The following is a 13,483-nucleotide window of genomic DNA, read 5'->3' as shown; positions in this document are numbered from 1 at the left end:
ATAGTCTCAGTCATCTCATTATCAAAAAGTAGGAGGTGTTGGGTGTCTTGCAAAGCATTAAGGTAGATAAGTCCCAGGGCCTGATGGGATCTACCCTAGAATACTGAGGGAGGCAAGGGAAGAAATTGCTGGGGTATTGACAGAAATCTTTGCATCCTCATTGGCTACAGGTGAGGTCCCAGAGGACTGGAGAATAGCCAATGTTGTTCCTTTGTTTAAGAAGGGTGACAAGGATAATCCAGGAAATTATAGGCCGGTGAGCCTTACGTCAGTGGTAGGGAAACTATTAGAGAGAATTTTTCGGGACAGGATTTACTCCCATTTGGAAACAAACGAACTTATTAGCGAGAGACAGCATGGTTTTGTGAAGGGGAGGTCGTGTCTTACTAATTTGATTGAGTTTTTTGAGGAAGTGTCGAAGATGATTGATGAAGGAAGGGAAGTGGATGTTATCTATATGGACTTTAGCAAAGCCTTTGACAAGGTCCCGCATGGCAGACTGGTACAAAAGGTGAAGTCACACGGGATCAGAGGTGAGCTGGCAAGATGGATACAGAACTGGCTCGGTCATAGAAGACAGAGGGTATCAGTGGATGGGTGTTTTTCTGAATGGAGGAATGTGACTAGTGCCAGATGGAGTTTAATTTAGATGTTATTTTTTATTTTAGAGATGCAGCATCGAAACAGGCCCTTCAGCCCACTGAGTCTGTGCCGACCAACAACCACCCATTTATACTTATCCTACATTAACCTCATACTCTCTACCACATCCCCACCATTCTCCTACCTACACTAGGGGCAATTTATAATGGCCAATTTACCTATCAACCTGCAAGTCTTTGGCTGTGGGAGGAAACCGGAGCACCCGGCGGAAACCCACGCAGACACAGGGAGAACTTGCAAACTCCGGACAAATGTGAAGTAATGCATTTTGGAAGGTCCAATGCAGGTGGGAGGTATACAGTAAATGGCAGAACCCTTAGGAGTATTGACAGGCAGAGAGACCTGGGCGTACAGGTCCACAGGTCACTGAAAGTGGCAACGCAGATAGATAAGGTAGTCAAGAAGGCATACGGCATGCTTGCCTTCATCGGTCGGGGCATAGAGTATAAAAATTGACAAGTCATGTTGCAGCTGTACAGAACCTTAGTTAGGCCACACTTAGAATATTGCGTGCAATTCTGGTCGCCACACTACCAGAAGGACGTGGAGGCTTTGGAGAGGGTACAGAGGAGGTTTACCAGGATGTTGCCTGATCTGGAGGGCATTAGCTATGAGGAGATGTTGGAAAAACTCGGATTGTTTTCACTGGAACGACGGAGGTGGAGGGGCGACATGAGAGAGGTTTACTAAGTTATGAGCGGCATGGACAGAGTGGATAGTCAGAAGCTTTTTCCCAGGGTGGAAGAGTCAGGTACTAGGGGACATAGGTTTAAGGTACGAGGGGCAAAGTTTAGAGGGGATGTGCGAGGCAAGTTTTTTACACAGAGGGTGGTGAGTGCCTGGAACTTGCTGCCAGGGGAGGTGGTGGAAGCAGATACAATAGCGACGTTTAAGAGACATCTTGACAAATACATGAATAGGAAGGGAATAGAGGGATATGGACCCCGGAAATGCAGAAGGTGTTAGTTTAGGCAGGCATCAATATCGGCGCAGACTTGGAGGGCCGAATGGCCTGTTCCTGTGCTGTACTGTTCTTTGTTCTTTTTTTCTTTGTACTGACCATGTCCTGATTGTTGACTCTCGTAAACATTACCAATTAACAGGAATGAAGAGTCCCGTTCCCCTTTAATGTGGTTAATGGAAATGAGGGATTGGAGGAGGAGTCTGCATTTTAAGCTAAGATAATGGGCTGAATTTTACAGACCCCTTGACACGGGGGTTGTGGGGGGGGGGGAAAGAATGAAAAATGCCTCTGGGTGAGGCCCACCACGGACCTCGATGCCGGGAAGGCCTAATACTGCAGGCGGCGGAGAGGCCTCCTGGCAGCCCCCCGCCACTTGGCGACAGAAGCCCAATTTAAATATATAAATTAATTAAAATAAGAAAATTAATTACTGTTACGGTCCTGACGTCTGTCCCGGAGCGATCTTTGTGCTGTTGGCCAGCACTCCTGTGCCTTTGGATCCCCCTCCGGGGACCTGAGGCGGAACACTGGTGGCGAGGAGGGAGTAGGTAAGTTTCTGAGTGCGGGAGGGGGGGAAGTGGAGTCAAAGTCATATTATGATGATATGTTGGAAGGTTCATCAAATGAGGCCATATGGATTGAGCTAAGGAACAAAAAAGGGGCAAACACACGACTGGGAGTATACTATAGATCCCCAAACAGTCAAAGGGAGATAGAAGAGCAGAAATGTGGGCACATCTCTGAGAAGTGCAAGAACAATAGGGCAGTAATAGCACGGGATTTTAATTACCGCAATATTAATTGGGATAGTTTTGGTGTGAAAGGAATTGAGGAAGCAGAATTCTTGAGGTGCACTCAGGAGAACTTTTTTGCCCAGTATGTAGCGAGTCCTACAAGAGAAGGCACAGTTTTAGACTTAGTTTTAGGAAATGAAGATGGGCAGGTGGAAGGAGTGGCAGTAGGAAGCATTTTGGTGGTAGTGATCACGGCGTGCGGTAAGTCCATTGTAGAGAGGAAGGAGCAGCGGAACCCGAGGGTAATAAGACTATTACAGAGAGGAAGCCTTGAGAAAAAGGTGCCCCGAACACGTAAAAAGCCACGAATGGGTCCTCGGCCACAACTTCAAAGTGCCCGCGGGAGATGTGAGGCTCATAGCGCATCTGCAGCGCAATGTCGGTGAATTCCTGCTGGTACTGGCGCCCGAGGCTGTCGCTCACCTTCCGGAGGACGCGGATGAGCTTTCCCGGCGTCAATGGTGGGAACTGATGAAATGGTTTATTACCTGCACCCCCTTTCCCCCCCCCACCTTCCCCTTCCCAGCTCCACTCTCCCAGCTCATCCCCCTCCCCGCACCCCCCTCCCCCTTCGCAACCCCTTGCCAGGTCCCCACTCACACCATCTTCCCCCTGCACCCCCTTCCCCTGCAACCCCCCTTCCCCCTTACAGCCCCCTTCCCAGCTTCCCCTCGCACCCCCTTCCCTCCACCCCTCCCCCTCGCACCCTCTCCTCCCACCGGCATCCTCCTACCCCTGTGTAGGGGCCCTAACAGCTCCACTGCCTTGTGGGCGCCTCGGGAGAGACCAAGGCGAAGGGAGTAAACCCGAACAGAAAATCCGGAGCGGAACCCCGTAGGTGGTCATGTGTCACCTTTGACATGTTTCTGGCAGTTCCTGCAGCCATACCGGTGCCAAACGTCGTGCTCTGCACTCCTTTGGACCCCACCAGAAAGGCCGAGAGGGGGGTTTTGACGCTTGGGCAACTCTCAACCTCCATACATTCGCCCAGGCATGTGCCATGGAGAGGTCACTCCATAGTCGCCTCACAGCGACTGAAACAATACGGAAGGCAGCAGTTACGGGTTATAAGTCCAGCTCATTTGGCGTAGAGATTGGGCGGCACGGGTTGCCTTTGTCGGTGGGAGAGCTCATCGCACCTCACTGGACAGCTACCGCCCGCCTCAAACCGGGCAGTCCCCGGTCAATAAGGTTCTGTCCCGCCACAGTCCACCTGCTTCAATGAGTGCTTGGAGCTCAGGGTCATTGCCCGAAATGTGGACTGCAACACCGCACCAAACAGCACGAAAAAAGGAAAGAAGGTACCAGCCCTTCATTTTGCAAGCTGGAACGTCAAAACTATGTGTCCTGGCCTGTCTGAAGACCTTACACAAATCAACGATTCTCGGAAGACCGCCATCATTAACAACGAGCACAGTAGACTCAATGTAGACATTGCAGCACTTCAGGAGACATGCCTCCCTGCGAGTGGATCTCTAACAGGGCAAGACTACACCTTCTTCTGGCAGGGTAGGGATCCTGAAGAACCAAGGCAGCATGGAGTGGGCTTCTCCATCAGAAACTCCTTGTTCAGCATAATAGAGCCTCCCTCAAATGGCTCGGAATGCATACTGTCCATCCGACTGCTCACCGCCTCTGGTCCAGTACGCCTACTCAGCATCTATGCTCCAACACTCTGCTCCCCACCTGAAGCTAAAGACCAGTTCTACGAGGAACTCCATAATATCATTAGTAGCATCCCCAACACCGAACACCTGTTCCTGCTGGGGGACTTTAATGCCAGGGTTGGGGCCGACCATGACTCATGGCCCTCCTGCCTTGGGAGCTATGGTGTTGGAAGGATGAATGAGAATGGACAGAGTCTGCTTCAGTTGTGTACCTATCATAACCTCTGCATCACCAACTCGTTCTTTCACACTAAACCCTGTCACCAGGTTTCATGGAGGCACCCAAGATCACGTCGTTGGCACCAGCTGGACCTCATCGTCACAAGGCGAGCCTCCTTAAACAGTGTTCAAGTCACACGCAGATTCCACAGTGCGGACTGCGACACCGACCACTCCCTGATGTGCAGCAAGGTTAGCCTCAAACCAAAGAAGCTGCATCACTCCAAGCAGAAGGGCCGCCTACGCATCAACACGAGCAGAATTTCTTATCCACAGCTGTTACAAAAATTTCTAAATTCACTTGTAAAAGCCCTTCAAAACACTCCCACAGGGGATGCAGGGACCAAGTGGGCCCACATCAGAGACGCCATCTATGACTCAGCAATGACCACCTATGGCAAACGTGTGAAGAGAAATGCAGACTGGTTTCAATCTAATTTTGAAGAGCTGGAACCTGTCATAGCCGCTAAGCACATTGCACTGTTGAACTACAAGAAAGCCCCCAGCGAGTTAACATCCATAGCACTTAAAGCAGCCAGAAGCACTGCACATAGAACAGCCAGGCGCTGCGCAAATGACTATTGGCAACACTTATGCAGTCATATTCAGCTGGCCTCCGACAATGGAAACATCAGAGGAATGTATGATGGCATTAAGAGAGCTTTTGGGCCAACCATCAAGAAGATTGCCCCCCCTCAAATCTAAATCAGGGGACACAGTCACTGACCAACGCAAGCAAATGGACGGCTGGGTTGAGCACTACCTAGAACTGTACTCCAGGGAGAATGTTGTCACTGAGACCGCCCTCAATGCAGCCCAGCCTCTACCAGTCATGGATGAGCTGGACGTACAGCCAACAAAATCGGAACTCAGTGATGCCACTGATTCGCTAGCCAGCGGAAAAGCCCCTGGGAAGGACGGCATTATCCCTGAAATCATCAAGAGTGCCAAGCCTGCTATACTCTCAGCACTCCATGAACTGCTTTGCCTGTGCTGGGACGAGGGAGCAGTACCTCAGGACATGCACGATGCCAATATCATCACCCTCTATAAAAACAAAGGTGACTGCGGTGACTGCAACAACTACCATGGAATCTCCCTGCTCAGCATAGTGGGGAAAGTCTTTGCTCAAGTCGCTTTAAACAGGCTCCAGAAGCTGGCCGAGCGCGTCTACCCTGAGGCACAGTGTGGCTTTCGTGCAGAGAGATTGACCATTGACATGCTGTTCTCCCATCGTCAGATACAGGAGAAATTCCGCGAACAACAGATGCCCCTCTATGTTGCTTTCATTGATCTCACCAAAGCCTTTGACCTCGTCAGCAGACGTTGCCTCTTCAGACTACTAGAAAAGATCGGATGTTCACCAAAGCTACTGAGTATCATCACCTCATTCCATGACAATATGAAAGGCACAATTCAACATGGTGGCTCCTCATCAGACCCCTTTCCAATCCTGAGTGGCGTGAAACAGGGCTGTGTTCTCGCACCCACACTGTTTGGGATTTTCTTCTCCCTGCTGCTCTCACATGCGTTCAAGTCTTCAGAAGAAGGAATTTTCCTTCACACAAGATCAGGGGGCAGGTTGTTCAACCTTGCCCGTCTAAGAGCGAAGACCAAAGTACGGAAAGTCCTCATCAAGGAACTCCTCTTTGCTGACGATGCTGCTTTAACATCTCACACTGAAGAGTGTCTGCAGAGACTCATCGACAGGTTTGCGGCTGCCTGCAACGAATTTGGCCTAACCATCAGCCTCAAGAAAACGAACATCATGGGACAGGACGTCAGAAATGCTCCATCCATCAATATCAGCAACCACGCTCTGGAAGTGGTTCAAGAGTTCACCTACCTAGGCACAACTATCCACCAGTAACCTGCCTCTCGATGCTAAAATCAACAAGTTCATGGGAAAGGCTTCCACTGCTATGTCCAGACTGGTCAAGAGAGTGTGGGAAAATGGCGCACTGACACGGAACACAAAAGTCTGAGTGTATCAAGCCTGTGTCCTCAGTACCTTGCTCTATGGCAGCGAGGCCTGGACAAACTATGTCAGCCAAGAGCGACGTCTCAATTCATTCCATCTTCGCTGCCTCCGGAGCATCCTTGGCATCAGGTGGCAGGACCGTATTTCCAACACAGAAGTCCTCGAGGCAGCCAATATCCCCAGCTGATACACACTACTGAGTCAGCAGCGCTTGAGATGGCTTGGCCATGTGAGCCGCATGGAAGATGGCAGGATCCCCAAGCACACAATATACAGCGAACTCGCCACTGGTATCAGACCCACCGGCCGTCCATGTCTCCGCTTTAAAGACGTCTGCAAATGCGACCTCGAAGAAAGCTGTGCACAAAGATCTAGTGATTTCCCATTTCCCAATGGCAGTTTGAATCTGGCGCAAGTCTAGGGGATCGGCAGGCATCCAGCAGCAGTGATGTCAACAAGCAGGGTAAGCAACCAATCACATTGAAGTATTCTCATCAACAGCAAACCAGGAAGTTAAAAGCACTGATTTTTTTCACTTTAAATTGAAATTTTCAGATAACGAAATAAACAAACACAATTGGATTAAGATAGAAACTAAAATATTATAAACAAATTTTTAAAAGTTTTAATTTAAATATGTGGATTTATCATAAAGAATTTGAAATTTCATAAATATAAAATTAGCTTTCCAGGGCCAATGAGAGTGTTTAGCAGTAATTATGAACTCAGTACCCGGTTAAAAACCCAGTTACACCTCATTCAACAAAGTGCAACTTTTCCAAGCGTTCTTACTGCGAGACTAATAGCATTAAAATGGAAGTTTTCATCAATTCAATGATTGCTTATGTTGTATGATTGCCTTTAAGAGTGATATCCCTTCAAGATCTTAGTCTTCTAATGAGCTAGGTGCCAGGACATAGTCACCTGCTACTGTAACACCCAGAGTAAGGTTCTGTAAATAGTTAGCTCTGTACTGTATATAATAGTCTAGCTGTAAATAAACGTGTTTGAGATCTTCAACCAACTGGACTCCACACATCTCATTTATGTTTCATCAGACAACATAAAAGGACTCATTACATGATGGCAGCTGTGATGAGAAGACGAAGTCTAGGTTTGAAGACCACAGGTAAAACATCTTTGAAAGTGATCTTCCTACAGCAACTAGAGAGGAAGTTCAAAAAGAAATACTGGCTCAAACAGTGAGAAAAGAACTTACCTCAAGCTGTAGAAGACAGAGCACAGAATGACAGGCTGCAAGTAAATCGGATGAGTCACTGTGCCGATGGGCAAGGGATAATGCTTTAAAATAAAAGCTTTGAAGTCCTTCAAAAGATCTTTTTTTTTTCAAAAGCTCAGTGTAGAAAAAAAACGAGGAAGACCCAACTCCTTTCCCAAGCTGATAGAGATCAGCGCCATTACAGGAGCCGTTAGAAAAAAATGCGGGAAAACCTAGATCACTGCAGAGCCTTCATCCACACAGTCAAAGTTTAAAAAACTTCATTAAACCACTCCAATGCAAATAAGAGCCTTCATTCAGGAAGCCACGGTAAAAAAAAGCCATTAAAACCACTTGAGCGTAAAGAACATAAACAAATTCTAACAGCTAGTGAGCAACTGTATAAACAAAACAGGCTTAAGTGCTGGAATCAGGATAAACACACAGCACTAGCAAACACCTGTTCATGTCAATCAAATCAGTTAGTATAAATAAGAGAGTCTCTTAAAGGAGAAACAGTGCAGAGTCATAGCACAAGTCTTAAAGCAAGTTTTAAAGCAGAAGAACAGCAGAAATATGGATACCAAATTTCCCAGCATGAACTAGAAGGCCTTGGATATCATTTCTGAGGTCCAAATTTTCAAGCTGAGAATGCAGTTATGCTTCACAGACCAAGTAATTGTAGAACGCGAAAAACAGGCAGTAAAAATACTAATAGCAGTTGGAAATGAGGGTCTACACAGAATCAATACCTCTGAACTATCTGACGAGGACTAGAAAAATCCCGCAAAAATGTGGACAGTGCTAGAAGATCAGCTCCAATTACGAGTGAATTTTAGAATTCACTGCCTGGAATTATGGCCTGCAGGCAACAGCCACAGGAATCAATAGACCAGTTCATTAGCAGATACTGTAGTAAGGGCAACAGAAGCTGAGCTGTTAGACCGAACAATGGAGTTAGTGATTGTATCAACACCCATTGAAGTGTTTCAGAAAGACCTCCTGGGGAGAATGAAAGGTCACAGTGTCGACACACCGCTGGAAGATGGCAGGAAACACAAAACCATTGTAGATGGACCACAGCAGCTGCAAGCACCAGGTGCAGCCAATAGTATCGGCACGATAACCAGGTCGAAAAGACCAAGTAAGCTGTGTGGTAAGTGTGGTTGGTCCTACTCACGGCGAAGTTGTCCTGCATTTCGAGACATGTGCAAGACTAGTGCAAAAGGACACTGGGTCCGTCTATACAAGAAATCTGGCTCCAAAGACGCATCCAGAAGTCACAGTAGGAAACAAGCAAACAGATGACAGGCGCAGCAACAAGGAAACAGCATAAACACAAGCCGATACACAAAGTCCACTGCGAAACAAACCTGAGACAAGACTCAGAGAGTAGCAATCCTCAGACAGAAGACGAACAGGCACTCCACATTGTGAACCTGACACATCATGTCGATGAAGTCAAACAACTGGAAGCTTTTACCATTATTAACATCATGTGCTCAAAGAAAGGTGGCAAACATACACTCAAGCCTAAGATTAACACCGGCACTAGTGCAAATATCTTACCAGTCCGAATCCTCAAAGATATACGCCGGAGCCATTGGAAATCAATGATACTACCGACAACTACCAAGTTATCTGCATACAATGGGTCACCCATCCCCTGCAGTGGAACAGTGACAATGTAATGCAGCTATGGCAAGTTGGCAAGGAAACCACAAATGTTCTACCTAGTGACACGTGCGGACCAGCAGTGGCAGGACTATCAGCAAGTAAGGATCGCAACATCATAACTATCCACAAGAGCATAGCCCAAGGGGAAATCCTCGAGGACCAGAACCTGCTCGCAGACTCTGGTCATGAGCAAACGGTGCAGTCTGGAAACCCAGCAGCAGCACAACTATGCCACGCCTACACTTTTGCTCTCTAGAGAACCGCCAGCAGCACAACGAGCCAGAACAGGCAGGTACCTCCATGCAGCTAAGTACTCCTCCCCCAACAAGTCCTCGACCTTGAGCCCCGGCCTTCAAACGCACAGGATGAGAAGAGGCGATGGACACACAATGTCCTGAGGAGGCAGAGGAGGAATAAGTTGAAGCATTGTCTGTTAGTTCTTCAAGATGAAGTGCCGGAATTCTCTAAGAATGACAAGACCTCAAAAGCGGTCAGCCTGAGAAAAGCAGCAGAGTATATTAGCAGGCTGAAGGCAGAGCAACAGCAACTGAATGCAGAGAGGGAGAAACTTCAGAAAGAACAGCAACAGATGAGACGCAAACCCCCTGAGCAAGAGTTGTCAAATCACTGAGACGATATATGGACTTTTGAGCCTCTATACTTGTAAATTTCACAATTCCTATCCTTATACCTGTAAATGTTATAGTCTATATCCTGTATAACTAATTTTGATGCTATCTAATTTTATGTGTTTTTACTTTTAGCGTACAAGACTGGATTTGGAAAGAAAGGGGATGTTGTATGATTGCCTTTAAGAGTGATGTCCCTTTATGATCTTAGTGTGCTAATGAGCTAAGTGCCAGGACGTAGTCATGTGACTCGGAGCCAGAGTCACTCTGCTATGTAACACCCAGAGTAAAGTTCTGTAAATAGTTAGTTCTGTACTGTATATAATAGTCTAGCGGTAAATAAATGTGTTTGAAGTCTTCAACCAACTGGACTCCACGCATCTCATTTATGTTGCATCAGACAACATAAAAGAACTCATTACAGCTTGGGGATCACACTGGCAGACTTCAACAGCAAACCCTCTGGAGGAGCGTGGAATCACTGACAACAACTTCTGAATTTTCGTGCAGACTCCAGACATTACTGTCAGTTTCAGTGGAGTGCTGACACTGAATGCCGACAGTTTCATTGTCATTATAACTGCAAAATCTGGGCCCTAAGAGCTTATACAATACCATAAGTCCTTTCAAAGTGCTCATTCCTCACAACATAGAATACATAAATAAAGGTTGTACTGGCAGGGAAAGAAAATTCATATAATCATAGAGTCATAGAGAGATACAGCACCAAAACAGGCCCTTCAGCCCACCGAGTCCACGCCAACCATCAACCACCCATTTATACTACTCCTACATGAATCCCATTTCCCTCTCCTATCCCCATCTTCCCTCAATTCTCCTACCACCTACCTACACTAGGGGCAATTTACAATGGCCAATTTACTTATCAACCCACAAGCATGTGGGTGGAAACCAGAGCACCCGGAGGAAACCCACACAGTCACAGAGAGAACATGCAAACTCCACACAGGCAGTACCCAGAACCGAACCCAGGTCACTAGAGCTGTGAGGCTGCGGTGCTAACCACTGCGCCGCCCCTCCAATCACTTGGAGTATCTACAGTATTTTAATGCAGCTATCATGAAAACATGGCTGCTAACAAATTAATTGGTGTCAAATATACAAAAAAATATGAAATTTTGACAGTTTAAGTGAGCTGTCAGTAATACCACCCAGCATTCTATTAGAGGAATTTTTTGCTTTATTAGTTACTAATGCATTTTCAAAATAAATCATATTTCCTATTGTAATTGAATATTGAGATGTGGTCAGAATGCAATCAGGGGCTAACAAGTACCTCTGTCTCAGGGAATTCTTTGTGATTCCTTGCCTTTAGCAAGTATGTACAGACGATACCACCTGTCCTTTTAAATCAGCCATTACTTCCTCCTGCATTCGATATATTCATCAACAGCAAAGCTAGCAGTAAACAACTCTAGTGCACACACTGATTACAAGCACTGCTAAAATTCCTATTTTGAACACAGAAGCAGGTATAGAGTCATAGAGTTATACAGCACAGAAACAGGCCCTTTGGCCTATCATGTCTGTGCCGGTCATCAAGCACCTAACTATTCTAATCCCATTTTCCAGGACTTGGCCCATAGCCTTGTATGCTATGGCTTTCAAGTGCTCATCTAAATACGTCTTAAATGTTGTGAGGGTTGCTGCCTCTACCACCTCTTCAGGCAGTGCATTCCAGATTCCAACCACCCTCTGAGTGAAAAAATTGTTCTTCAAATCTCAAAACCTCCTGCTCCTTACCTTAAATCTATGCCCCCTGGTTATTGACCCCTCAGCTAAGGGAAAATGTCTCTTCCTATCTAACCTATCAATACCCCTCATAATTTTGTATACCTCAATCATGTCCTCCCTCAGCCTTCTCTGCTCTAAGGAAAACAACCCTAGCCTTTTCAGTCTTTCTTCATAGTTGAAATGCTCCAGCCCAGGCAACATCCTGGTGAATCTCCTCTGCACCCTCTCCAGTTCAATCACATCCTTCCTATAGTGTGGTGCCGAGAACTGTACATAGTACTCCAGCTGTGGCCTAACTAGCATTTTATATAGTTCCATCATAACCTCCCTGCTCTTATATTCTATGCCTCGACTAATAAAGGCATGTATCCCATATGTCTTCCTAACTGCCTTCTCTACTTGTGCTGCTGCCTTCAGTGATCTATGGACAAGTATACCAACGTCCCTCTGACCCTCTGTACTTCCTAGGGTCCTACCATCCATTGTATATTCCCTTGCCTTGTTAGTCCTCCCAAAATACATCACCTCACTCTTCTCAGGATTAAATTCCATTTACCACTGCTCCACCCATCTTACCAGCCCAGCTATATCGTCCTGTAATCTAAGGCTTTCCTCCTCACTATTTACTACACCACCAATTTTCGTGTCATCTGCGAACTTACTGATCATACCTCCTATATTGACGTCTATATCATTAATGTACACTACAAACAGCAAGGGTCCCAGTACAATCCGTGGTACACCACTGGCATGACTGCTCCTACTGGACCAGCAAAATTTCCTTCCTGAATGGGCGATTTTATGTACCATCTATCTTCTGGGGCAGATGAAACATGAGACATTAAAAAGAAATATCCACGGTTCTGAATATCTGTAGTTATTATCCAATAAATCTCAAAACCTTATCAAGATGGTAAACCATTAATGATAAAGAAATGCATTTATTTAAAGCAGGCAAAAATTCGTGTCTACGCTTTCATATTAACCACCTTTTTATTGGTCACATTTTAACCCAAATATTAACCCAAATATTAAGACAAAATTAAGCACACCAAGACTATCGAGTTATGACTAAAACACTCTTAAAAATTATGATGTGAAACTGAAAAGACTCGAGTTTCTCTTAGCCTGCAGTCGACAGTCTACATCCCATGTCTATTGCTACAGAATACATACTAATCAGTCTGATGTACAATCCAGCTCTCATTGACTCTGATTTCTCCCTTGGCTATAATCTTGTGACAACAGAAATGTGCAATCTTTTATTAATGTACAACCAAGTTGCTCTGAATAGCCAGTTTAAATTTTAATTTAGGTCTTGTATAAGCCATGATTGTGAGAACTTTATGACCGAAGTTTTCAAATCAGAATGGCTCCAGTCACTCATTATAATCGATGACACTGCCATTCCTTAAGTTAAATGTATTTTGGTATTTTGCAATAGACTTTTTTAGATTTATTTTTATCCTGTTTTATTCTGTATTTTATAAAATAAAGTGTGACTGACATCTTGCTATATTCAGGGAAATGTTGAGAGAGGTCTTGGAACACTGGGCAGTTTTGGCAAATTATGTTGCAAAACTTCATGGTGAATACATCGTGTAACTGGAGTCAGTCAATGAGCCTGCCTGGTATTTCCCCCAAACCAAATTTGGAGGACCAATCCACTCAACGTGCAGGAGACATGTGTAGAGACACAATGAAATTCAGTACAATCCTCAGGTTGGCACCCAAATGCTTCAGTTTTGCATTTTGTTCCCAAATGCACAGTATCTCACAACCTCACTCCAGTCTCTGCACCTGGCTACATTACCCCTTCATTGAAGATGCCCTTCTCAATTAAATTCTGTGGATTATATATAAGACAAGAAACTTGATGGTTGCTTTGAATGACTAGGACAGGATTTGCAATGCA

At 45.8% G+C, this 13,483-nt stretch overlaps 1 protein-coding gene across 1 annotated transcript in view; it reads right to left on the bottom strand.

Moving 5' to 3' along the window:
- ppfia4 (PTPRF interacting protein alpha 4) overlaps positions 1 to 13,483 on the bottom strand; it is a 907,198-nt gene that overhangs the window by 401,759 nt on the left and 491,956 nt on the right. The gene's annotated exons all lie outside the window — the stretch shown is intronic.

This window comes from Heterodontus francisci, chromosome 25 (assembly GCF_036365525.1).
Source record: "Heterodontus francisci isolate sHetFra1 chromosome 25, sHetFra1.hap1, whole genome shotgun sequence".
In the NCBI taxonomy this organism is placed as follows: Eukaryota; Metazoa; Chordata; class Chondrichthyes; order Heterodontiformes; family Heterodontidae; genus Heterodontus; species Heterodontus francisci.
Note: the sequence above shows the minus strand (reverse complement) of the source record. Positions and strands in the feature narration are given on the sequence as shown.